The 26,447-nt window shown below is 45.2% G+C and overlaps 2 long non-coding RNA genes across 37 annotated transcripts in view; one reads left to right on the top strand and one right to left on the bottom strand.

Annotated features, from left to right (window-relative positions):
• The window catches only part of LOC103348141 (uncharacterized), a 107,514-nt gene that overhangs the window by 68,397 nt on the left and 12,670 nt on the right, over positions 1–26,447 (top strand). For 5 of the 36 annotated variants that reach the window (XR_011389587.2, XR_011389569.2, XR_011389612.2 and 2 more), the window contains 3 exons: positions 6,860–6,934; positions 21,292–21,407; positions 25,451–25,525. The exons of 5 other annotated variants lie outside the window; for them this stretch is intronic. This is a non-coding gene — a long non-coding RNA (uncharacterized LOC103348141). Of the gene's footprint in view, positions 1–115; positions 2,297–6,859; positions 6,935–9,979; positions 10,116–12,032; positions 12,157–21,291; positions 21,408–25,450; positions 25,526–26,447 lie in introns of those variants that run through there. 26 more of the 36 variants (XR_007918868.3, XR_011389573.2, XR_016236004.1 and 23 more) reach the window with 12 other exon arrangements.
• Positions 11,791–17,081, bottom strand: LOC127490628 (uncharacterized). Its single transcript, XR_007918872.3, has 3 exons — positions 16,952–17,081; positions 16,126–16,208; positions 11,791–12,154 (listed from the first exon to the last, which is right to left on the bottom strand). It is a non-coding gene; the product is annotated as an uncharacterized LOC127490628 (long non-coding RNA).

The raw sequence follows: 26,447 nt of genomic DNA, 5'->3' as shown, positions 1-26,447 counted from the left end.
AGTACTGAAAGAACAAGTGGAAGGAGAGATTATGTGGCAAAAGAGGCAGTTCTGTTTCCCCCTCTCTCTCTCTCTCTTTCTCTCTCTCTCAAGATTTGTTTTATTTACATGGCAGAGAGAGATCTTCCATCCACTGGTTCCCTTCCCAAATGGAGTAGGCTGGATCAAAACCAGGAACCAGGAGCTTCTTCCAGGTCTCCCATGAGGGCACAGGGACCATCCTCTGCTGTTTTCCCATTGGCAAAGAGCTGGATTGGAAGTGGAGCAACTGGGACACAAACTGGTATGCATATGGGATGCTGGTGTTGCAGGTGGTGGTTTTACCCACTACACCACAGTGCTGGCCCCAGCCCTTTTCTAATAATCCTGGTAGGAGACCTAACCAGGGTCCCATAGAAACTACATCAATTCCTACCAAGGGTGATGCCTCTAGTGATCAGATAACCTTCTCTTAAAGACTACCACCACTTACTGGTACAGAAACAGATGGATAGACCAATGGAACAGAATTGAAACACCAGAAATCAACCCAAACGTCTACAGGCAACTTATATTTGATCAAGGATCTAAAACCAATTCCTGGAGCAAGGACAGTCTATTCAATAAATGGTGCTGGGAAAACTGGATTTCCACGTGCAGAAGCATGAAGCAAGACCCCTACCTTACATCTTACACAAAAATCCACTCAACATGGATTAAAGACCTAAATCTACAACCTGACACCATTAAGTTATTAGAGAACATTGGAGAAACCCTTCAAGATATTGGCAGAGGCAAAGAGTTTCTGGAAAAGACCCGGAAGGCACAGGCAGTCAAAGCCAAAATCAACTATTGGGATTGCCTCAAATTGAGAAGTTTCTGTACTGCAAAAGAAACAGGAGAGTGAAGAGACAACTGACAGAATAGGAAAAAATATTTGCAAACTATGCAACAGATAAAGGGTTAATAACCAGAATCTACAAAGAGATCAAGAAACTCCACAAAAACAAAACCAACAACCCACTTAAGAGATGGGCCAAGGACCTCAATAGACATTTTTCAAAAGAGGAAATCCAAATGGCCAACAGGCACATGAAAAAATGTTCAAGATCACTAGCAATCAGGGAAATGCAAATCAAAACCACAATGAGGTTTCACCTCACCCCGGTTAGAATGGCTCGCATTCAGAAATCTACCAACAACAGATGCTGGCGAGGATGTGGGGAAAAAGGGACACTAACCCACTGTTGGTGGGAATGCAAACTGGTCAAGCCACTATGGAAGTCAGTCTGGAGATTCCTCAGAAACCTGAAGATAACCCTACCATTCAACCCAGCCATCCCACTCCTTGGGATTTACCCAAAGGAAATTAAATTGGCAAACAAACAAGCGGTCTGCACCCTAATGTTTATTGCAGCACAATTCACAATAGCCAAGACCTGGAACCGACCTAAATGCCCATCAACGGTAGACTGGATAAAGAAATTATGGGATATGTACTCTTTAGAATACTATACTGCAGTAAAAAACAATGAAATCCAGTGATTTGCAACAAAATGGAGGAATCTGGAACACATCATGCTGAGTGAAATAAGCCAGTCCCAAAGGGACAAATACCATATGTTCTCCCTGATCGGTGACAACTGACTGAACACCAAAAAGGAAACCTGTTGAAGTGAATTGGACACTATGAGAAACAGTGACTTGATCAGCATAGCCCTGACTGTTAATGAACAACTTAATACATTATCCCTCTTAGTATTTTTTTGTCTGTTCTACTTAATACTACTGGTTTAATTCTGTAATTAATACACAGTTATTCTTAAGTATTGAAATTTAACTGAAATGTGATCCCTGTTAAATATAAGAGTGGGAATAAGAGAGGGAAGAGATGTACAATTTGGGACATGCTCAAGCTGACTTGCCCCAAATGGTAGAGTTAGAAACATACCAGGGGATTCCTATTCATTCCCATCAAGGTGGCATGTACCAATGCCATCTCACTAGTCCAAGTGATCAATTTCAGTTCACAATTGATCATAATGAAAGGACTAAGAGTCAAAGGGATCACATAAACAAGTCTAGTGCCTGCTAATACTAACCAATAGAATAAAGGAGAGAGCGATCCAACATGGGAAGCGAGATACACAGCAGACTCATAGAATGGCAGATGTCCTAAACAGCACTCTGGCCTCAGAATCAGCCCTAAAGCCATTCGGATCTGGCTGAAAAGCCCATGAGAGTATTTCAGGCATGGAAAGCCAAGACACTCTGGCAAAAAAAAAAAAAAATAAAATAAAATAAAATAAAACCTAAATGAAAGACCTCTGTGAGTGAGATCCCAGTGGAAAGAACAGGTCTTCAAAGAAGGAGGTACCTTTCTCTGAAGGGAAGAGAGAACTTCCACTTTGACTATGACCTTGTCTAAATAAGATAAGAGTCGGAGAACTCAAAAGGCTTCCATAGCCTTGGAAACTCATGACTGGAGCATAGGGAGATTACTGATACCATAAACAGGAGTGTCAATTTGTTAAGTCAACAACAGGAGTCACTGTGCACTTACTCCTCATGTAGGATCTCTGTCCTTAATGTGCTGTACATTGAGATTTAATGCTATAACGAGTACTCAAACAGTATTTTTCGCTTTGTGTTTCTAAGTGGGTGCAAACTGTTGAAATCTTTACTTAATGTATACTAAACTGATCTTCTGTATATATATAGAAAATTGAAAATGAATCTGGATGTGAATGGAAGGGGAGAGGGAGCGGGAGAGGGGAGGGTTGTGGGTGAGAGGGAAGTCATCGTGGAGGAGGGGGGAAGCCAATGTAGTCCATAAGCTGTACTTTGGAAATCTATATTCATTAAATAAAAGTTAAAAAAAAAAAAAGACTACCACCACTTTATATTTCCAAACCAGACACACTTAAATACATCAAAACCATAACAACCAGAAAATCTGAACCAAATATAAAAATAATCGTTAAAGCAAAGATAGGAATTTCCAGCTGAACGCTGAGGAAAGGGGCACACTTAGAATGATAAGCTCAGCACTTGCACCTGCTTTTGTGTTGGGAGTATTTGCAAGCTAAAGAGGAAACTAAAATTCAAAGCTGCATATTCATGGCTCCTGAGCCACAGGAACAAAAGCCAGAGTTCAGGTACCACCAAGGTAAGTACTCTCCCCTCTTTGATCTGAAGCTCAAGAGATCCCAGGAACAACATGAAACTGAAAATGAACTAGTCCTTGATCTGTTTAATCAGGGTTTATGTTGTGGGTGGCCAAGGACACAGAAAATTCTTAAAATTTGTAGATATTCCCAGGTGGTTAGCAGAAGCAAATGAAAATCCTTGGATGCTTCAAATTATTTCAGAAATTGTTTTTCAGTTACACAACATAGAATTAGATATAAACAAGGCCCTAAGGAGACAAGACAGCATGAGTGAGAAAGAGCAAAAACAGATGCACCAGGATTTCGTGTGTTGTATTATCGAACACTGAAAACAAGGCCAGGGTGGGAGGAGGTCTCGGTGTTGTGGCGTGACAGGTTAAGCCTTGCTCTGCAATGCTGGCATCCCATGTGGGCACTGCTTTGGGACCCGGCTGCTCCACTTCTGATCTGGCTAATGCACCGTGGAAAGCAGTGAGGATGGCCCAAGTACTTGTATCCCTGTACCCACGTGGGAGACCCAGAGAAAGCTCCTGGCTCCTAGCTTTGGCCTGGCCCAGCCCTGGCTACTGTGGCCCTTTGGGGAGTGAACCAGAGAATAGGATTCTCTCTCTCTCTCTCTCTCTCTCTCTCTCTCTCTCTTTCTCTCTTTCTTTCTTTGTCTCTCTTCCTCCCTCCCTCTGTCTCTCCCTCTCTCTCTGTAACTAAGCTTTTCAAATAAATAAATAAATAAATCTATCTTTTAAAACGTGCAAAAAAGTTAGTCACTAGCAGAATGTGCTAAATATGGGTTTTTTTTTTTTTTGTCTATATCAACAACAGATTTCAAAACAAATGAAGCAAAATTGACACATCTACTAGGAAAAATATTTAAATCTACAGTTAGGATGAGAAAGTTTGAACATGTTTTGTATAGGTAGAAATTCAAGAAATATGTAAAGCTGAATATGTGGTTAGCAATCCAGTGGGACCATGTGGAACACAATTGCAAATTTCACATTCTCTTCAGCCATGCATGTATCACTTAGGAAGACTGGCCATACACTGCACCATAAACTTCATTTCAAAAATTCTGACGTTTATCACTGATAACTGATAAAGTATATTCAGGAGAGCCATAGCAGCCAATTTGGCAGCTCTTGTGGGTCTATAATTATGGAGAAATTAAACCGAAAATTACTAACAAGATAATTAAAAAGTTCCATATGTTTGGAGAAAAACACTAATAAATGGGCAAATAAATCATAATAGTACTTCTCTCAACCCTGATACTTTGGGAGATTCAGGCTAAGATGTTTGGCAACACAAGCAACCCTACAGACTTTCCAGATGGGTACTGGTATTGGACCATTCATACAGTAATAAGGACCACATTACTATGAGCATTGGTAAGTCGAATGGTGTTAACTCCTGGCGTGCAGTAACGTCACAATTCCTGAGACCTTCACAGGTGGTTTTATTAGAATGATGATGTCGGAGATGAAACTGGCCCATGTGCTAGTGGTAGCATTAGAACAATGTGGTCAGTGTTAATTTTAAGGAATGCAGAATTAGATGATTTTGGTTACTGGTCTTCAGAAGTCTCATAAAAGTAAAAGAATATGGCAGGCTGAGGTTAGCCAAGTGTCAGCCTCAAGGAACACTGTAAATATCAGGAAGAGTCCACAGAAGCATGCAAATTCTCCTTCCTTCCATCAGCCACAGGAAGACTGCGTCAGGTTATGCTGTTCTGTTATTTTTATGATATCATCTTCATTGGATTAGTGGTAGCAAATAGAAAATCTTTAGGGTACTAAGAAGTATGGCTACCAAAGGATCATATATTAAACGCTGTTAGGCACCTACCATATAAATGAAATTTTAAGGGATCCATTTGTCTGGGGTATGCTAGTGTGCATCTTCTAATATAAAGGACACATTGTACAATCTACTGCTAAATCTGCTGTGAGAGCAACATACACCACAGTTGAGAATAGGCTCCAGCCACATATCAGATGTGAAAGGCTGCTAGGTTTGAATGGGTCCTAGAGCCAGGAGAGACTAGCAGAGCCAGGCTCTGTTGCAAAAATACCCTGAACGTTTGTTCAAATGAGTGAGCATATACAGTGGTTTTAACAGTGTCTGTGCCAGATGGAGATGCTGTGTGGACTCTGGCATACCATGAGAAGGAGAGATCACACCACATACCTGTAGGTGTGTGAAACAAGACCATACACTCTGCAACAGAGGTCTGCTCACCAGCTGACCTGGTAAGCTGGTTGGCCATAAAAGTAATTGATTACTCAACCAAAGGAAAGCATAGTGGACCATTGTGAACCAGGTTGTTTATCTGGTGAGTCATGAATCACACAGTTGCAGCAATTCTTCAAACAATGAAAATCATGCATTTGGAGACAGATCCAGAGGGCACTTGTAGGTTTCCTCCTTAACAGGGGGCATAGGCTCCCATGGCCCATGTTGCACCAACTCTACTTATTCAAATGACGCCTACAGCCTTATGGAGTGGGAGGATGTGCAAGTTCCTCACAGCCATCCAACAGGAGGAAGAACATTTAGGTCTCCAGATGAGTTGAATTATGTGTGTTAGCTGAAAATATGCCAATGTCGTACTGCAGCCAGGACAGTTGTCAAGAAAATCCTCCCAGTGTGCAATCGATTCATCTTTTCTCAAGAGAAAGTCTGGAGTATGGATAAATATGGTCACTTAGGTCATGGTGTTTAGGGACTTGGAAAATTCAGAATTGGAAGAGCTGAAGACAGGAAGTCCAGGGGACAGCCATATAAATGTACCCATGCAAGCAAATACGAAGCATTCCTGCCTGCAAAGAATCTTCCAGATGTATTGATGGCAGTGGGAGCATGCTCATATTTGTGCACATGTAGGCAGTCCTCCCTGCAGTATGCCCCTGCCTGTACCCCTGGCCAAACATGATAGGCGTTCCTCTGCTAGAGATGAACAGCCACAGCTATGGCCAGGACACCTGAGGCCACCTAGTCAGCATGACGTAGGCTTTCTCAACTATTGGCCAACCCAGCATGCCGCCAGAGCCTTTATCCTTTCAGCCCATTCTGTTCTCTTCCTTTCCAGCTAGAAGAAAAGAAAATCCTGTTTATCAGGAAAAAAGAACCCAAGTTCAGGAGTCAGATGGTTTGGGTTTTATTGCCATTTATGTCACAGAGCAGCTGAGGAAATAGGACCTTTTTGTAATTTAGATTGTTCTGTCAAACCTGGTTAATAGTGTCTGTCCAATCTATTTTATATGGTATTAGACACTTTACTTAGGAGGCAATTAGATAAGTGTAAACACTCTTTGAAACATGATAATCATGTTTAGAACACTTTTAAAATGTTATTTAAATGATGTGCCCTAGGAGAAATTCAGTTCTAAGATTTATGTAACCTTGATTAGTCATAGTTAAAAGAAGAAGAAAGGAGGAAAGGAACTTAGCATTTCAAAATTGCAAGCATGCTGCCGTATGCCTTTAAGTTGTTAATTGCATTTAGAATTGGAAAGTGTTGTGAGGAAAGTGTTCCAAATTGATCTAGGGTAATCCAGGGTAGGCACAATTCTAATGCAGGAGCTCTAGATAAGAGGTGTACAAATGTGTGAATGAATTCCTATGTGGACGCTGTGGTGTAGTGGGTAGAGGCATAGCCTGTGGACCAGACTGCCTGGATTTGAATCCGAGCTCTGTTGTAATCTCTGTTTCAGCTCCTTCATCTGTGAAATGCTAGCATTCTACCTTTTAGGGTTGTTGGAAGATTGAATGATTTACAACGTGAATGGGTAAGTACCATAAAAGTGGGTGTGTGCCCCCAAAATGTCTTCTTGCTCTAGTAGAATCCAGTGTCCAGAATACAGATGAACAAAGTGTCCATTTAGGATATATATATATATAAAATAGTAAATTGAATAAACAAAATACCAGGGGATTAGGAGGCAGGCAGGTTTTGATGTAGATGTGCAAGAAACATGACCATGAACCATGACTGTTGTGAATGCGATGAAGACTGAAGCTTGGTATTAGTTACATAGATTTGTTATGCTGTGTTATCTACTTCTGTGGACATTTGATGTTTTTCCTATTAAAATGCATTAATAATAAAATGGGCCGGTGTTGTGGCATAGCTGGTAAAGCTACTGCCTGTGACTCTGGCATCCTATATTGGGGGTGGGGGAGAAGAGGGGCAGTTTGTGTCCTGGCTATTCCACTTCTGATCCAGCTCCCTGCTAATGGCCTGAGAAAGGCAGCAGAAAATGGCTCAAGTGTTTGGGCCCTTGCCATGGGAGACCCAGATGAAGCTCCTGGCCCTTGGCTTTGGCCTGGCCCAGCGCTGGCCAAAAGTAAAAGCTAGTGAGATAATTACTGCTATCTGGGGAGTGAACCAGCAGATGGAAGATCTCTCTCTGTCTCTCCTTCTCACTGTAACTCTTGACTTTCCAATAAATAAAAATTTAAGAAAAAAATTTTAAAATCTTGGCTTGGAATATCCAGTAGTTTCATATCTATATGCCCCATTTCAGTTACCTTTGCCATTGACCATTGGTGAGCTGCAAGGTTAAGAGCTGATAAAATGATATAACATTCACCTTTTCTTCAAATTTCAGTGAGTATTTGACTACAAAATATTTGAACTAAGTCACATTCAAAATGGTTTTGCCCAACTCTCTGATCTCATGTTGTGTTCATCTTTATAAATGTTTATTGATGATTAATTGAGTAGCTGAATGAGAAAAAAAAATTAGGTATTTGGCAACAGAAAGACAATGTGACTAAATTTCAAGTCACACCTAGGAAGTAATTTCCATATAAACAAACACAAAATTGTGACACAGATAGAGACAGGATCAAGGCCTGTAGTCTGCAAATAGCATTACTTAATAACACGTCTTTCAAAGTTAAAGAGTAGCTAAAATATCTTAGCTGTCCTGTTTAATGATTAGTTGATGTGACTTCACAGTACCAACCAGGAAGCTGAGCTCATTTATTTTTCATGCACACACTGTAAGCAGCAGCACCTGCAGTCCAGGACAGAGACACGTGGAGCTAGTGGAGCCCCATCAGTAAGCGTGTGTTTCTAAAGACTCCCTGTTTCCTTGATTTCACACACTCCCCAGCTGCTGGCAGCCAATAGCGTTAAATCCGTGTGTGTGTGTACACGCACGTGTTTGTGTGTATGCACGCTCGCACAGTGTTGGCGGCAAGGTATAAAGAATTTTATAGTCTAAATTGACTTTTCATCAAGTAAAATCTGAGACAGACCTGGGTCTGAATCCAGTTTCCTCTGGTTGTACGATTCTTGACAAATGACTTTAGTTATCTGAACCCTGTTCTCCTCATTTGAAAACAAGAGTTAATACTAGTCTCTGGTGAACCGGTAAATGTTTAACAGTTAGCTGCCAGGCTTAGCAAAAAAGTCCTGGTTTGTAGGAGTTTGCTGATTTCCATGGTGTAATTATTGCCGCCTTAGACTGTTTCAGACGACCGTAGGAAGGTCTCTGAACACAGAGCCTGGAAGCAATGGGGGACAGCAGTGCGCAATTGCATTGTGTTTCCACCACAGAGATGCAGCGACCTCATGGGCCAAGATAATAGTAAAAGCTAGTGAGATAATAGGAAATAGCTTTAAGAACTTACTACTTTTGTTTTTAATACACTGTTTAATTGTACAAGGATACTTCAGAAATTTCATGAAGAAATGGAAGTAAAAGTGTGAGTTTATTTTAGTGCCAAAAAAAAGTTTAATGTAAATTTTTTTCATAATGCATGGAAAATATACATTAAGAAAGAACTCCGCATAGATTTCAAAATTTTATTGCACAAAAATATGCTCATACTTCTAATTCCATTTTCCATGAAATTTTTGAAGTACTCTTATAGGTTCATAGAATTTTATTTTATTTAAATAACTATTTAGTGGCAGGATATAGAAATTCCTATTCCTTCCCAAATTCCTAACAATTTAACATTTTTTAAAGATTTATTTATTTATTTGAAAGGCAGAATTACAGAGAGGCAGAGAGAAAAAGAGAGAAGTCTTCCATCCACTGGTTCACTCCCAGATGGCCACAACGGCAGGAGCCAGGGGCTTCTTCCGGGTCTCTCACACAGGTGCGGGGGCAAGGAGCTGAGCCATCTTCTACTGCTTTCCCAGGCCATAGCAGAGAGCTGGATCGGAAGTGGAGCAGCCAAGACTCAAACCGGCGTATTTATAGGGTGACAGAACTGCAAGCAGCCACTTTACCTGCTATGCCACAATGCTGGCCCCACAATTTAACATTTAACTTTCATGAGCTTATACATCTGGTTCCAACTTTGCCCATCTCTACCTCTTGGATTTGCTAAATAATACTGCAGTGAAGAGATTTCTCAAAGATACATAACCAAATCAGAGTTTGGTTAGGAAGTGACCAAGTGTGCTAGATCATCTTGTGCTACTGTTAGGTAGGAAGTTAGATATGAGCTTATGTGTGTATGACAGGCCTAAAGAGAAGACGTCTATGTCCAGCATATGCTGCATCTCAAAGTCATCCTGATAATGTTTCAGGGGCAGCCCGGCATTCGCATCCTGCCCTGCCCCCTTCTACCTGATAACCTGCCAGGTGGAGGTCCCCGCCCCTTCTGCCTGGCAATCTTCCACAATCTCCCAGATGCAGCCCAGTATCTGCATTTTAAACACCCTGCTCCGGATCCCCATTCTCTAGGGGGTCCTGCTCGCCCTTCCTCTGAACCCAGGATGGCGCCAGCTAGGCTTCCTCCTGTCTGATACCCTCAAGGGAAAATCAGATAGGAGCTTCTTAATATTTACAGCCATAAAATCCTTGTTTCAGGAGGAGATGTGTGAGGACAGAGACCCATCTCCTTAAAAAAACCCAGCCTCAACCAGATTGCGCGCTCAGCCCTCTGCCTCTCTGCTGAGCCGCCCGCCTGGCCTGCCCAGGTGTACTCTCTCTACTCAACCATGTAACCTCACTCCCCGCCCCCCCCCCCCCCCCCGCCTCCAGTCCAAGCGACTGGGCACTCTCAGGTCCTGTCTGGAGAGGTGCCCATCCGTCCTTACGGATGTCCCTACCCTAATAAACCTTGCTGTTTTACCTCCCACTACTCTCTCTCATGCCTGAATTCTTTCTTGCGCGAAGACAAGAACCCTGCATTTCTCCGGTAACACTACTATAATGGGATGCCAGAGAGTAGGTAATTTACAAAGAACAGAAATTTATTTCTAACATTTATGGAGGCTGGGAAGGCCAATGTTGAGGTGCCCACATCTGATAAGAGACATCTTACTGTATCACCCAGTGGCAGAACACAGAAGGGCAAGAGTGAGAGAGCCAGAGACAGAACACGTGCACCCTCTAGGCCTTTCATAATTGTTAATCCTTTCACAACTGTCATGGCCTAAAGTCCATAGGACCCCATCTCCCAACACCGTAGCACCAAAGATTAAGTCACCACATGCTTTTTGGGGGACTCATTCAAATCATAGTGTTCTGAGCCTGGCCCTGAAAATCCATATACTTTCCACATGTAAAATATCTTCATTACATCCCAATGATCCAAAGTCTAAATTCATTTCAGTACCAACTCAAAAGTCCAGGGTCTCATCTAAATCAGAATCAAGGCATGACTCATTCTGAGGCTAATTTCCCTTCAACTGGGAACTTAGGAAATTGAACTAGCCATTTAGTTCTAAATAACAATGGTGGGACCAGCAGAACACGCAGAGTGTTTACATTCCCATTCCAGTTACCCTTTTGACTATCTCCCAAATCCTGGGCACTGGGACAGAACTTGGGCTTCCAAAGCCTCAGGCCACACTGCCCCTGTGGTTTGCTGGGCTCAGTCCACCCTCAGCCCAACAACTCATATGAGTTGGAGTCTTTCATGCCTGCAGCTTTACTAGGCTGTAGTTGCATACTAGTGGTCCCACAGTTCTGGGCTCTTGGAGGCTGCCTCATTCCTATGATTCCAATGGAAATTGCAGTAGTAGAAGCTCTCTGAGGTGGCTCCATTCCTATAACAAATCCCCAATTGGGGCCCAGGCTGCCTACAACAGCCTTTGAAATCTAGGTCCGTGAGATGTGCATGAAATGAACTTGAATCGTTGCCCATGGAGAGAAGTTTGAGTCAATGAGCCACATTCAAGCTTGTAGTCCTGTTGTTCCATTAAATTTGTTTGTTTACAAGTTCATCTCACTTATTTTTCAGGAAAAATCACGTGGAATCTACATTTAGTGTTACTGTAGTTAAATAATATTTCTAGTATAAGATTTACATGCAGCAATCAAAGCTCAAAACCATCATAGCCAACTTCTGTGTTGGAAATTTTCACCATAACAGTTGCAGAGCAACAAGGAATTTCAGTTTCGTCTTACATAGGATCCCTTAACGTTCAAAACAAAGATTTGGAGCTTACAGAGCCAAATGTGTTGCCCACAACAAGAGAACAAACAAGGGCTGGGCAGCAGCTGCCTAGTAAATGTTAGAGTTGCCTGGTACTCCATCACAAAAAGGAGAGATTCACGTGGACTTGCTGGGTAAATGTGACGGTGTTGGGTTCTACACCCTTACCACTGTCTCATGCATTCTTTGTCCCAATGCAGAAAGCAATTATTATAATAATTATTAACTTAAAAACATGAATTATTGTAAGTTTATTTTTTAAAGATTTATTTATTTTTCACTTGAGAGTCAGTTACACAGAGAGAGGAGAGGAGAGAGAGGGAGAGAGGTCTTCCGTCCAATGGTTCACTCCCCAGATGGCTGCGACAGCTGGAGCTGCGCCAGTCCGAAGCCAGGAGCCAGGAGCCAGGATCCAGGAGCTTTTTCCGGGTCTCCCACGCAGGTGCAGGGGCTCAAGGACTTCTTCTACTGCTTTCCCAGGCCTTGGCAGAGAGCTGGGTTGGAAGAGGAGCAGCCGGGACTCGAACTGGCACCCATATGGGATGCAGGCTGGGGCTTTAACCTGCTGGGCCACAGCGCCGGCACAGCACCGGCCTGAATCACTGTAAGTTTAAATAATGGAGCTGATAAGAAGGCTGCAGTTGTTTAGAAAAACTCTTTGCTGTTTTTACATGGTTAGGATATCCAGGATTAGAAAACTCGAGCTTTCTAATTTACACAAGCTTGCACAGAAAATTTTAGGACAAGAAGCACAGTTTCCTAACTCTTTATCTAGGTGTGGTTTCATAGAACCAAATAGACTTGGGAAATCCTAGAAATTTGGAAATTCTTGAATACAGAGCGATCAGCTGGCTGTGACACTTAGACAAGCTGCTGGGCATTCCCAAGCCACTGTGTCTCAGTCATACACTGGGGATAATAGCTAGACCACATGGCTGTTGCCAGGTCATTCCTTTGAGTCCTTATGTATTGCATCAACAGATATCTGTAGAGGCAGCTTCTGTGGCCAGCTGATGTTCCAGGCACAGTGATACAATGGTACATCAAAATCCCTGCACTCAAGGAACTTGTATTCTTTTTTTTTTAAACCTTTATTTAATGAATATAAATTTCCAAAGTACAGCTTATGGATTACAATGGCTTCCCCCCCTAACGTCCCTCCCACCCCCAACCCTCCCCTTTCCCACTCCCTCTCCCCTTCCATTCTTATCAAGATTCATTTTCAATTCTCTTTATATACAGAAGATCAGATTAGCATATATTAAGTGAAGATTGCAACAGTTTGCACCCACACAGAAACATAAAGTGAAAAATACTGTTTGAGTACTAGTTATAGCATTAAATCTCAATGTACAGCACACTAAGGACAGAGATCCTACATGAGGAGTAAGTGCACAGTGACTCCTGTTGTTGACTTAACAATTTGACACTCTTGTTTATGGCATCAGAAATCACCCTGTGCTCTAGTCATGAGCTGTCAAGGCTATGGAAGCCTTTTGAGTTCACTGACTCCGATCATTTTTAGAAAAGGCCATGGTCAAAGTGGAAGTTCTCTCTTCCCTTCAGAGAAAGGTACCAAGGAACTTGTATTCTAACAAACTTGTTCAAGCGGTTTTAAATTAACAAATATGTCAACCAAGAAATCAGTGAGCATTGCAAAGAATAAAGCAGGGTAAAGAAACAGTATTGGAGTTGGGTGCATTTTAGATAGAAGGTCGCATGTACCTCTTTAAGGTAAAATCTGAGCTGATGCCTAAATGAAATGAAGACATGAGCCATTTGAAAGACTGGAGGAAGGACACTCTAAGGACAGGAAACAGCAAGAACAAAGCTTCAAGTTAGCAGTAAATTTGACCTGTTCCAAGAAGAGCATTGTAGGCTGCTAAGTTTTACAGGTGGTTTGCCCTCTCAAGGGTTCATTTTTGGAGGTTTGGTCCTCAGTGTGGTGGTACGGAGATAGTGGGACCTGTGGGAGGCCCCTACCTCCCTACACTTGTTGGCTTCCTGTCTGGAGAAACAGTTCTCTCTCCCTGTCTCTCTCATGTGCCCTCCTGCCACTGTGATGCCATCTGACACGAGGTGATGCCACTAGGGGTGGGGCAAGGGCTTCACAAGAGCTGGTCCCATGCTATTTAGTGCATCAGCCCCCAAAACTGTTAACTTCTTTCCTTTATAAATTATTCACCCACAGATATTTCATTACAGTGACTGAAAATGAATCTAAATGGGAGTAGAGAGAGAGAGCGCGCGCGCAGAGGGGAACAGGTGTAATGGGAGATGAGTTGGCAAAAGAAAGATTACATTAAAACCTATAGTTCATGGTAGTCAAAACCATTAGAAACTTTTGCACTGGGAATTGGCTGTCCTATCTCATTCATGCTTGTGGCCACAATGGCTAGTCCAGTAGTTGGCACATAGTAGGGCTTAATAGATATTTACTGGGAAGGGCACTTGATCTGACAGTTCAGAAGCCAGTCAGGACATCTGCAACCATATCTCATATAGCAGTTCCTAGTTTCAGTGCCCAGCTCTGGCTTCTGACTCTAGCTTCCTGCCGGTGCCAACCTCAGGGAGTAGTAATGATGGCTCAAGTAGTTGGGCTCCTGCCATCCATGTGGGAGACCTGAATTAAGTTTATGGTTTCCAGCTTCAGCCTGTCCCAGTCCTGGCCATGGAGGGTACTTGGGGAAAAAAAACAGTATGTAGGAGAACACTCTCTCTGTCCCTCCAAAATAAGTATATAGATGTATATTTTTAAGGTTTATTTTTTATTTATTTGAAAGGCACACACAGTTACAGGGTAGGGGTGGGGGAGACAGAGAGATCTATCCACTGATTCACTCCCCAGATGACCAATGGCCAAGGCTAGGCCAGGCTGAAACTAGGAGCCAGGAACTTCAGCCAGGTTTCCCATGTGTGCATGGGTACAAGGACTTGGGCAATCCTCCAGTGCTTTCCCAGGCGCATTAGCAGGGAGCTGTATCGGAAATGGAACAGCTAGTCCTCCAACCAGTGCCCATGTGGGATGCCAGCATCACAGGTGGTAGCGTAACCTGTTATGCCACAATGCCAGCCCCTAAAGAAAGTTAGTGATGTAGCTACGTGTAGTTAGGTACTTGGTTAACTGGAGGAATAAAGCAGAATGACTGGAGGTTGAGAAGCACCAGTCAGCAGGTATTTCTGTACACACAGGGTTCTGTATCCATTACAGAGTGGTTTATGCTGCTAACTTTTGCTGCCATCACCATTCATATAGTCTACCTCTTTATTGTCAAAATTTAATCATTTTTCATGGCTAAGCTTCCACTTTACATGGCAAGCCTCTGGTCTGCAAATCTGGCTAGAATCTTGCCTCTGAATATCCATAGCAGTTAGTACCAGCTTGAAGCCTTTATCAGATGCTTGCTTCTTTTTTTTTTTTTTTTAAGATTTATATATTCACTTGAAAGAGTTACAGAGAGAGAGAGAGAGAGAGAGAGAGAGAGAGAGATCAATATTCCATCTGTTTGTTCACTCCCCAAATAGCCCAGTGGCCAGGACTGGGCCAGACCAAAGCCAGGATCCAGAGGCTTCATCCGGGTATCCTGTAGGGATACAGAGACCCAAAGACTTGGGCCATCCTCTGCTTCCCTCCCAGGCACATTAGCAGGGAGCTGAATCAGAAGTGGAGCAGCTGGGACTTGAACTGGCACTCATATGGGATGCCAGCACTGCAGATGGTGGCCTAACCTGCTGTGCCACAGCACTGCCCCCCCCTGCTTATTTCAGAGTCCTTTATGTTCTTAGTTCAATTCTGTCCCCTCCCTCCTCACCTATTAGAGACTACTCCTTGAGTAGTATTGCTAGAACCCAACCACTGTTGCAGTATAAAACATCTCAATAAACGTTGATGAATGAATGAATAAATGAATGAGCAAATTGTTCCCTTTGTATTCCTCACAGCTTTAGTATTGCCTTGTACACTGTGGACCCCAAGAAATCTGCCACCCCCCCCCCCCGCAACTTAACTCCATTACTTGGAAATTAACGAGCATTTTATCTTGTCTTTTGGGTGATTCCTGAGTGACTCTCCAACAGAGAACAGACAGAAAAAGAGATAAATGCCGTCCTTGCTCACTCTAATCCCTGTAATCTGGCTCTGTCTGATAAACTTGCTTCGTGTTTACCACATCAGTGGTCTAACTCAGCACTCTTCCCTATGCAGTTTTCTTGTAGCACTTTACCTTGTTTATGATCCATGGAAGCCATTTGAAAATTCCATTCTGGGTATAAATTTGGTTGTAGATTTTTCTCCCAAGCTCTGTCTTGATTCCCTCCTCCCCCATGAATGCCTGCATTCTTGTCTGCTCTCATAGAACCACCATTCGCCCACCCACACACACCACTGAGTTTTGGTTTACTGTGAGATGGCAAGGTCAAATTAGCAGTTTGCTAGCTTTTGTTTAGAAAGTTGGCGCTCTAGATGTTAGGAATCTTAGGGTTCCAGTCTGTTCAGTGGTGGAAGGAAAGGTGACCTGGGCTTTAGAGCAAGGTGATGTGCATGAAATGTGATGGTAAAAACCCCAGGGCCTACCTGCCACAATAGAAAGGACATTGGCCTGGAGGCCAGCTTGGCTCTTCTCCCACGTAGTCACTTCTGAACCCCACCTGCTTGGCCTGTAAAATGGAGGTGCAGATATGTGGTGAGGATCAAGCCAGACGCTCTGGAAGCTTTCCTAAGCTTCGTGAACACCAAGCATGGGACGAGCTGCCTCCTCTGCTGACAGGCCCCACAGAAGGTGCAGATTCTAGCGTTCAAACTCTGTTCCTAAAGGATGTCTTTCAGGAGTTTTGGTGTGCAGGGTCTACTCTCTCCCCTCAGCCAGTGCTTTCCTGTGCCCACTGTTCGGCTGGGGGCAAGGATGTGCCAGTGTCAGGAGATGGGTCCTGACCAGCATCCATCATTTGAGGCTCCTTCCTTCCCCTTTATCAGAATATGTGCCCTCCCAGCCTCCAGTGCACTGAAGGGTGGCCATGCAGCAGTCCTGGCCAGTGAGACACAGAACACATTCCCTGCAAAGTTACCCGAGGCAAGTCACCTCCTGGTGCGAGGAGAAGCCACTTGTACACTCTGTCTTCTGCCCTGAGCATGGTTACGTGAGCACACAACAGCCAAAGCTGTGAAACTCCACTCTGCAAACATGGGGCGACAAGCCTGGGCATGATAAAACATACTTCCCCTCCTCCCCGAAGCAGAACCAAAGGTCAGAGCCAGGAAAACAAGATGCAGTGCTCATTCCTAAATCTAGCACCGAGAGGTTAAGTAGCTTTTGTGACATCACCTCGCTAGGATGAGGTAAAGCAGGGATTTGAGTTCAGATATTTCATTCCAGATGAATGCGCTGCATCTTTTTCTTTACCTATGGCCGCCTTCCCAGCGCTTCTCTCTTCCTGCATTCTTCCTAGGCAGTCAGATCCAGGTTCGTGCTTCATAGGAAAGAATTTCAGGTTTGCATTCCTAGCCCCAGGCCATCCAGTAAGAGCTGATCCCTCTCCCTCGACTTTCTGCTGGGTGGGCCATGGACTTTCTCATGGCAAGTTTACTGACAAGCTCCTTGGGCCCAAAACTTGGTTCATTTCTCCTTCAATGGCAAAACACACCTGCTGCTTTCCTCAGTGCATCTTTGATCTAGTTCAGCTTAGTTCAGTTTTCCTTGGTGTTGAGCACAGATGTACGCTTTTAAATCAGACGTATTTGGCTTCCTCCAGTTTTCAATTGCAGAATCATGGGGGCTGAGCAAAGAGGTGCAGGTTGAGCTTCTGGGAAGAATGACCAAAGCCGTAGTGCCAACCTGAACTGCCAAGGGCCTGCCAGCTCCAGGACCGTGGTCGCACTGCCCATGTCAGAAGGGAAGCCATGGTCATGAAGAAGAGGCACTGCCCCTGGCCGTGGCAGCCACGTGGCATTCTACTACAATGCACCTGGCAAAGCAGAAGTCCTGCTCTTGCCTGTGTCCTTCCCGTCCAGTCTGGAACTCTGCAATGGCCACCAACCCTGCGATATCTTTTCAACATGCTGCTCTTGTGCCAGACATACAAGACAATTTCACATAGTTTGTGGGCAAACAGAATTAAAAGATAAGTTAATTTTTGTGCAAATTATTTTCAAAGTCATGCCTAACTCTTTCAAAATGCATTTTCCATAAATGTTTTTTTTATTTGACATAGTTAAACAATGAGAGAGAGAGACAGAGAGAAAGGTCTTCCTTCGTTGGTTCACTCCCCAGATGGCCACCACGGCCGGAGCTATGCTGACCCGAAGCCAGGAGCCAGGTACTTTCTCCTGGTCTCCCACACGGGTGCAGAGGCCCAAGCACTTGGGCCATCCTCCACTGCCTTCCCGGACCACAGCAGAGAGCTGGACTGGAAGAAGAACAACCGGGACTAGACCCTAGTACCCATCTGGGATGCCAGTGCCGCAGGTAGAGGATTAACCAAGTGAGCCACGGCGCTGGCCATCCATAAATGTTTTGAAGACTCCTCATACCAAGAATGTGTCCCCTTCCATTCACTGTGAGTGACAGTTTCTACACTTGCAACTGCCTGGCAGGGACCACCAGTACTCCACCCACCACCAAGGACAGTGAGGGGCCGATCCCTAAAGTCCCATTATGCGGTCTGCTTTCCAGGACCACTTGTAGCATCTGCCTTAGCCAAGGATCCCTGCAGCCAGACTCGCAGCCAGAGAGTCAAATGCAGGCAGTTATTAGGTGAGCGTTCAGGAGCGGTACCTTTGCAGAAGGCAGGCTAGTGGGAATGGATGGAGGGAGCAGCTGCCCTGTGATGTGGTGGTACTGAGACCTCAGCCAGCCCAAGGCCTCCACACACCCAGCATCCCTGTTTGCCATAGAGGTGTAAGTACCTGTACTCTCAGTTCTCTGGACCTATGACCTGAGGGGCCGAGCCTCCTGCACTGTAGCAGGGCCTGCTGCAGAGCCACCACCCACTTTGGACCTCTTGTCAAACTTGGCAGCTTTTCAGGCTCCCACAGGGAGCTCCGGAGTGGTGTTGACCCTTACTTGTCCCTAATTGAAGCAGAGAGGGAAGTCATTGTCCAGGGGCTGCCCCCAAGGAAGGAATATAACCTCAGCGTGGGCGGTCTCCACTCCTGGCAGCTGTGAGAATGGGCCTAGTGTGTGTGTGTTGGGGGAGGGTGAGTAGTGGGCAGGCCCTGAAGAAGGGTCCTGGGTGGAACCCCGTCTGGTTCATTACACATGAGCCTTTTACTCAAGAGGAGGAGGCAGAGCAGGCCCTGCGCCCTACCTGTGTTTGTGTCCAAATCCCAGGTGTCCCGGGTGACTGCCTCAGGTTCCTCCACCTTCTTGAATTTCTGACTCCTCACTTGGGAAATGGGTACCATCATAAGAGCACCTTGCCCTGTCACTGCACATAGCTAAGTTAAACCAACTGAGATTCTGGATGTGAGAGCCCTCGGCTGGCTACTGTGCAAACGTGAGGGAGTCATGTGAATATGGTCAGATTGCAGACAGGCACCCCTGGGATGATGGGGTCTGGGAAAAAGCTCAGGGTTGTCAGAGTTTCACAGGGGAGGACAGAGCTCCTTACCCCATGCTCCAAGGGACAGAGGACCAGGGGCCTACATGAAGGAGGAGATAGGTGAACAGAAGAAAGGAGGGATGGAATCCCAGTGAGGACAAAAGAGAAGAGTGAAGCCGACATTGTTAAACAGCCACCATGTGCCAGCTGTGACACAGGGTGCCTGTACCCAGTACTTTCTGTCTCCATAGAGGAGGTGGTTCTGTTGGAGGAATTCAAATTAGCTTAACACACACGCATACACACGTGCGCAGGTGCGTGCACACACACAAAATACAGTTATCTGCTCACACCAAGAAGTGGGCTAGCTTCAGGTGTCACTTGACTCTCAAACTTTCAGTCTGCAAGACCTGAGCTCTCTGCTTTCCACTTCTTATCTCTACTTTCCCTACACAAGCTGTGGTCCCAGGAGGGATGTGTTGGCCAAAGTGGAGGCAGCGGCAGTTCACACCTTTCCCTCCATGGAGCTTCTGAGCACAGAAGAAGACGTCCTCCTTGCCAAATCTCACCCCGGTACTCGCCAGCACTTGGAGCAGCCACGCACCCTCCCTGACGAGCAACCCAGCCTTCATGTTTGTGTCTGGGAGAATCTGATGTGCTCACTGGCTTGGTCCTACACGGAGTCCATGGGCCGAGGGCTGACAAGCAGCTGGCTCCCCAGGGTGTGGGTGATGAAGAAGGGAATGGGATGCAGGGACACTAGGCAGCAGAAACCACAGATGTAGCCACAAAGCAGCCTCTGTTTCTATTTTAGGGGTGAGAAAATTGGTGCTGGGTGAGACAGAGGGACTGCTCATGACACACGCCCTCATAATAACCCTCATAATAGCTGTCGGGGGCGGGGGGAATGCATGATTGACATGCAGCTTGAAAGTCGTGGCTGTGGTGTTGAATCTGGTCATGTGACTTGTGTCCATGTTTGCATTTTTGTACTCCATGCTGACCAGATGGCTTTGACCTCATCATCTACCTCTCTTAACCTTTGTCCCCTCATCCAGCTCTGAAAGTGGACAGTCAACCTTGGGGAAACTTGCTTCAAGATGAGATACACAGGGGCAGAACCCAGCAGTGTCATCACTGTTGCCAGATACCTGCTCCTCTTTCGGTCTCACGTTTGCTCTAATGGGAATAAGCACAGTTGTGCTCAGCCACCATCTTACTGTTTAGGTTCCCTCTGACCTATTTATACACAAGGGCTCTTTCATCCTGCATGTGGGAGATAATGGATGCTTTGGCTCGAGAGTGTGGTTCATTTAACTGTTGAGATTCTCTCTTGGCCAGCACCGCAGCTCACTTGGCTAATCCTCCGCCTGCAGCGCCGGCACCCCGAGTTCTAGTCCTGGTTGGGGCACCGGATTCTGTCCCGGTTGCTCCTCTTCCAGTCCAGCTCTCTGCTGTGGCCCAGGAAGGCAGTGGAGGATGGCCCAAGTGCTTGGGTCCTGCACCTGCACGGGAGACCTGGAGGAGGTGCCTGGCTCCTGGCTTTGGATCGGTGCAGCATGCCGGCCATGGTGGCCATTTGGGCGGTGAACCAACGGAAAAGGAAGACCTTTCTCTCTGTCTCTCTAACTCTGCCTGTCAAAAAAAAAAAAAAAAAAAAAAAAGAGAGAGAGAGAGATTCTCTGTCTTTTCCCTGTGCCCATGGTGTTGGCCTTTGTTACAGAACACATACTTCTTCCACTGTGTTGACCCCAAATATTTCATCAGTTCAGTTGTGTCACTGAAAGCCAAGGTTCATTCAGGCTGGCTACAAGCAAAGGCTATTGTGTGAGGCTGTGCAGGGCTGGTTGACTTTTTAAACACATTTTGGAGACACATAATTGCACACCCCTCACAGATAGTCTGTTGTTGGTTTAATCCCTGTTGACTTCTGGTGCTATGTATCTTTTGTCACTGCATTTATATATATAAAGTGTTAGATTTTATTTATTTTACTTATTTCAAATATTTTTCCACTCTGTTAACCTGCCCTTCACCGTTTTAATTGCTGCTTTATACTCAACAAGCATTTGTTAGTTCATTCAGCACATCTTCAGCCAGTAACTAAGTATTTCTCTATAAATTACTTCCAGTTTTTTTATAAATAATATAATGAATATCATTGTGCACATACCTCTTCTGATCTTTTGCGCTGTTTTCTTAGGATAAATTCTAAAGTGGGATCATTAGGTGAACATTCCTATAGCTCTGAAAGCTAACAGCCAACCTGGGAGAGGGTGTCCATGAACTGGTTTTCTTGTGATCCCGGCCATTCACAAGGTGAGTCATGTCTTTTTATTTATTTATTTATTTATTTTTGACAGGCAGAGTGGACAGTGAGAGAGAGAGACAGAGAGAAAGGTCTTCCTATGCCGTTGGTTCACCCTCCAATGGCCGCCGCGGCCAGCGCGCTGCAGCCGCCGCACCGCGCTGATTCAATGGCAGGAGCCAGGTACTTATCCTGGTCTCCCATGGGGTGCAGGGCCCAAGCACCTGGGCCATCCTCCACTGCACTCCCTGGCCACAGCAGAGAGCTGGCCTGGAAGAAGGGCAACCGGGACAGAATCCGGCGCCCCGACCGGGCCTAGAACCCGGTATGACGGCGCCGCAAGGCGGAGGATTAGCCTAGTGAGCCGCGATGCCGGCTGAGTCATGTCTTTTTACCTGTGTGTGAGCTAACTGGCTTTTGCTTGAATCTCCTTCCTAATTTCCCAACACTCCTCAACTTTCCATCTGCCGCCTCTTGCCCAAACACCATATCCCTAGATGCTTACATGCAGGTTTCCTCACTTTGAACATGACATTTCCTGCCATTTGGAGGTGTGGCACTGGGGGACAGCGATAGATAAATGGCCAAAAATTCACTGCCAGCATCATCCCCTTTGCCCAGGGCTATGAAATAAATTGTGTCCTCCCCCTCCTCAAATCTGTGTGTTGAAGCCTACCCGCGATGGGACTATATTTGGAGTTGGGACCTTGGGGAGCTAATTGGATTAGATGAGTTCAGGAAGGCGGAGTTCTCACGAGGTGATCATAAAGAGGCGGAGTTCTTGCTCTCGTGCTGGCGCACCATGTGATGACACAGCAGGAAGAAGAGTGCTAGCAAGTCTGAAAACAGTAGACACCAAACCTGCTGAGGCCTTGATCTTTAGCTTTCCCAGCCTCCAGAATAATAAACTTCTACTATTTAAGCCACCCAGTCGATAGTGTTCTGTTTAGGAGCCTGCACTGACTTATACACACTTGCAATGCCAACAGATATTTGTGTAGATACTGAATGGGTCTTTTAGAATTCATTGTTTTCTTGGCAGCCCATTTCATCGAATAATGGAGGTCAACAGGAACATTGGAAAACTCTTAAGTAGTTCCAGAAGGCTTAAGGGTGAGGGGTGCTTTGTGAGGGAGACGCTGGACAGGTGAAAGGACTCCAGGACCAGACATGAAGGGCCCCGAAGTCTGGCCTTTGGCCTGCAGCAGCTGGTGTCGGGCAGGTTTGGGCACGGGACTGCCATGATCAGATGAGCAGGATGGTATGCTGATAGCAGTGCAGCAGGGACCAGGCCAGAAGTGGGAATCCCAGCTCAGAGACTTGCAAGGGTGACAAGGCTGGATGGCTGCAGGAATGCAAAGCCCTGGGAAGGAAGAATGCCACTGTTAAGGAGAGCTCCGAGGAACTTGAACCTAACCCCCTGGTTTCAGGGAAGAAGGAACTGAGGAGCCCAGAGGAAACAGAAACTCGTCTGGGGCACCCTACCTAGTGTGAGAATGTATTCAGTAGGTGTTTATCAAGTCCACTGGGAGCCAGGCACTATGCTGAGCACTGGGCCTAGATTTCACTGGTGTGCAAAACACATGTTCTCGGTTCAAGGTTTATGGAGGTGGGTGAATATTTACAAATGAAGTGATCACCACCATGCCGTGGAGACCCACGCAGTTCACTGAACTCGGGGTGCTGGTTGTGGGCGGGCCAAGTCTCAAGAGCAGGGCATCTTGGGCCACAGCCCAGCGCTTCCTCCATCTGCCAAGACCACCTCAGCTGCCCCACTTCCTGGGCTTTCCAGTGATCATCCAGGCTTACTAACTGTCTAGCAGAGTCGGAACTCCCAAGGGGCAAGCCAGCCATCTGCAACTCTTCATGCAACTTGACCCCTTAATTCATGTTCTGTGAGAATGTTACAAGTACTAATGCTCTCATATAAGTAGCTGAATAATATGCCAATAAATATTAATTTCTCTTAGGAAAATATTTTACCACTACAGCTACTTTTAATTATGACACAAGGGTACTTAAAAATGTTCATGAATATGGAATTAAAAGATAAACTTGTTTTGGCACAAAACTTCCTTTGAAATCCATGCATGTATTTTCCTAATACACATTTTCCTTGAACTTTTTGAGTTTTCTTTAAAAATTTTTAAGATGTATTTATTTATTTTGAAAGAGTTACAGAAAAAGAAGGAGAAAGAGAGAGAGAGAGCGGGCGATCTTCTATCTGCTGGTTCACTCCCCCAGATGGCTGCAATGCCCAGTGCTGAGCCAGGCCAAAGCTAGGAGCCAAGAGCTTCATCTGGGTCTCACACGTGGGTGGCAGGGGCCCAAGGCACTTGGGCCATCTTCTGCTCTTTTCTCAGGCCATTAGCAGGGAGCTGAGTTAGAAGTGGCATGAGCTGGCGCTCATGTGGGATGGTGGCATTGCAGGCGGCAGCTTTGCCCACTGTGCCACACCCAGCCCCTTTCAGGGGCTTCTGAAGACTCCTCATATGCATGATTCCAACATTTTTCACACCAAAACAGACTTATCTTTCAGCCCCATATTTCCATGAACATTTTGAAGTACTCTTCTAGTTTTACAGCTGGGTGTGTGTTATTCTTCCCGCAGTCAGATGCCTCCCTCCAATCTGTCTTGCCTGCACCGCACAGCCGCTGTTGTTGCTTGGTCTGTTGTCGAGATTTTCCTGTAAGAAAGGAAAGGTGCAGTTACTGTGACCCTGCGGGGACTGTGTGAAGCATTTCACTTGTGTCATCTCGCCTAATTTTCTTAAAGGTTTATTTTATTTATTTGAAAGGCAGAGTTACAGAGAGAGAGAGAGAGAGAGAGAGAGAGAGAGAGAGAGATTTATCCTATGGTTCACCCCTCGAATGGCTGCAATGACTGGGGCTGGCCCAGGCCAAAGCCAGGAGGCAGGACCTCCTTCCAGGTCTCCCACATGGGTGCAGGGCCCCAAGCACTTGGGCTGTCCTCTGCTGATTTTCCAGGTGCATTAGCAGGGAGCTGGATCAGAAATGGAACAACTGGGACTGGAACCAGTGCCCATATGGGATGCCGCCCTGCAGCCTGAGGTTTTCTTTGTTTTGAAGTTTTAAGCTTTTTATTCAGTGAGAGAAATGCATAGGAGAGTGAGGACTCTGTCTGAAAGAGAGAGGGAAATCTGGATTCTTACCAAGCATCAGGAGCCAGCCACATGGAGGAGCATGCAGGCTGGAAAACGTGGAGTGGGTGGCCCGAAGGCCATGCGCCCCAGAGGCACAGGGCAGCAAGGGTCCACAATGGTGAAAAAGGGAAAAGAAAAAAAAAAAAAAAAGGCTGGGCCTACAGTGTTTCAGGCCTTTAATCCACTTCCAAAGGGGAGTGGTTATGTAGCCTGATCGGCCGGTGGGCCGGTGGGCACACAGGTGTGGCCAGGTTGGAGGATGAGATCACACGGGGGCCTGGTCAAGGTGTGGTCTTCCAGCTCACAAACATAATCAGTTTTATCCTGTATGCCTGCCTACATCATTCCCCCCTCAGAGACTCCATTCCTTTAATCCTAAGGATGTTGAGGGACGTAGAAGCATCACATCTGCTATAGCTGCTTCCTGCTTATGAGGGGTGTAGTGCAAGCCCTGCCTGTCCTGGGTCCGGAAGTCTCTATCTCATTTAACAAATTCACTTGGTGAGCTAGAGCAGTCTCAGTCACTGCCAACGTCTGTGTCCCCTGCTTGGTTATTCCCAGAAGTCGAGTTCTGAAACATATAAGTTAGTTAATTAGCATAAGCAAAACTGGAACAAGACCAATCATAAGTGGAGTGCCCCTTAAGATGGAAAGAACATACTTACAGACTCCCAGATTGTGTAGGTGATGGCATCATAAACCCATTTAGCTTGAGCATAGAGGATTATAATAGAAGAACATATTAGGAGTGTTATTGGCAGTAACAGTTCCCAGAGGAAATCAGAAGAAGAGAGGCAGGTACAGCATGTCTGCCCTAAGGTGCAGAGGTCTCGATGTGAGGAAAGCGAGGCTTTACTTATCTTTTGTTAAGATCTCTGATTGGCTTACAGGAATGGCCAGGTGTGTCTTCTTGAGTGCACCTGTGAAGACTTGAGAGCTAGAAGTTTGATCCTGCTTCCACTGAGGTAACTGTGCACAGTGGCACCTGGTAAGGTCCCTTCTGTTCACGCTGCAGCTGATCTGAAGAGGATCTTTCTGTGATCGGCCGACTCAGGAATTCCCAATATTGGAGCTTCTGCTAAAAACTCCTTCCTTCCTTGGAACACCTTTTGTAGCTCCCCTGGCCAGCACAGTGTCTGTGTCAGGGGCTTTTTAAAGCCCTTACAAAGGCTTGGAATCCAAATCTTGGAATCCGTATTCCACAGAATCTTGCTGTTCCCAGAAATCTCCTTAGTTGCCTTTTAACTCTTTGAAGACCATATGTATACAATAGCTTCCCTTCTCTTGACTGAGAGAGTAAACTTTCGTAGAGTTAGAACATATCCCAGGTAATCTACCTCTAGTTGAGAAACTTGGGCTTTGTTTGGGAAGTTTTGTATCCTCACTATCCCAGATTCTGAGTTTAGTGGGATGCAGAAGAAATTCTCTCTTAGGTAAAGGTTTAGCACACAGTAAGATGCATTGAAACTGTCTCATTAGTAGTCCTGAGACCTTTAACCATTCTGTACTCTGTATTTGATCTTACATCAAAACATACAAGATAGGAATATCATAAGGAAACATGGATTTACGAGTTTACATTTGAGACACTTAATAAACTTTAAAGAAATACCTAAGAATACAGGCAATGGAGTTTGACACTAAACATAACTAAAGCTTGTGACACATAAGAATATAACACACTAGAACAAGGTAAATCTTTGGGAATAAGTTTTACCATTAATGCTAACATGTAGCTCTTTAAGGACACAGGTCCTTCATGAGAAGTTAGTACACAGTGACTCTTGTTGTTAATTTAGTAATAAACACTTTTAGGTATGACATCAGTGATCATCCAAGGCTCTTGACATGGGCTGCCAAGGCTATGGAAGCCTTTTGAATCCACAA

Source organism: Oryctolagus cuniculus, chromosome 6 (genome assembly GCF_051225735.1).
Source record: "Oryctolagus cuniculus isolate XC-2025 breed Fujian yellow rabbit chromosome 6, ASM5122573v1, whole genome shotgun sequence".
Taxonomy (NCBI): domain Eukaryota; kingdom Metazoa; phylum Chordata; class Mammalia; order Lagomorpha; family Leporidae; genus Oryctolagus; species Oryctolagus cuniculus.
Note: the sequence above shows the minus strand (reverse complement) of the source record. Positions and strands in the feature narration are given on the sequence as shown.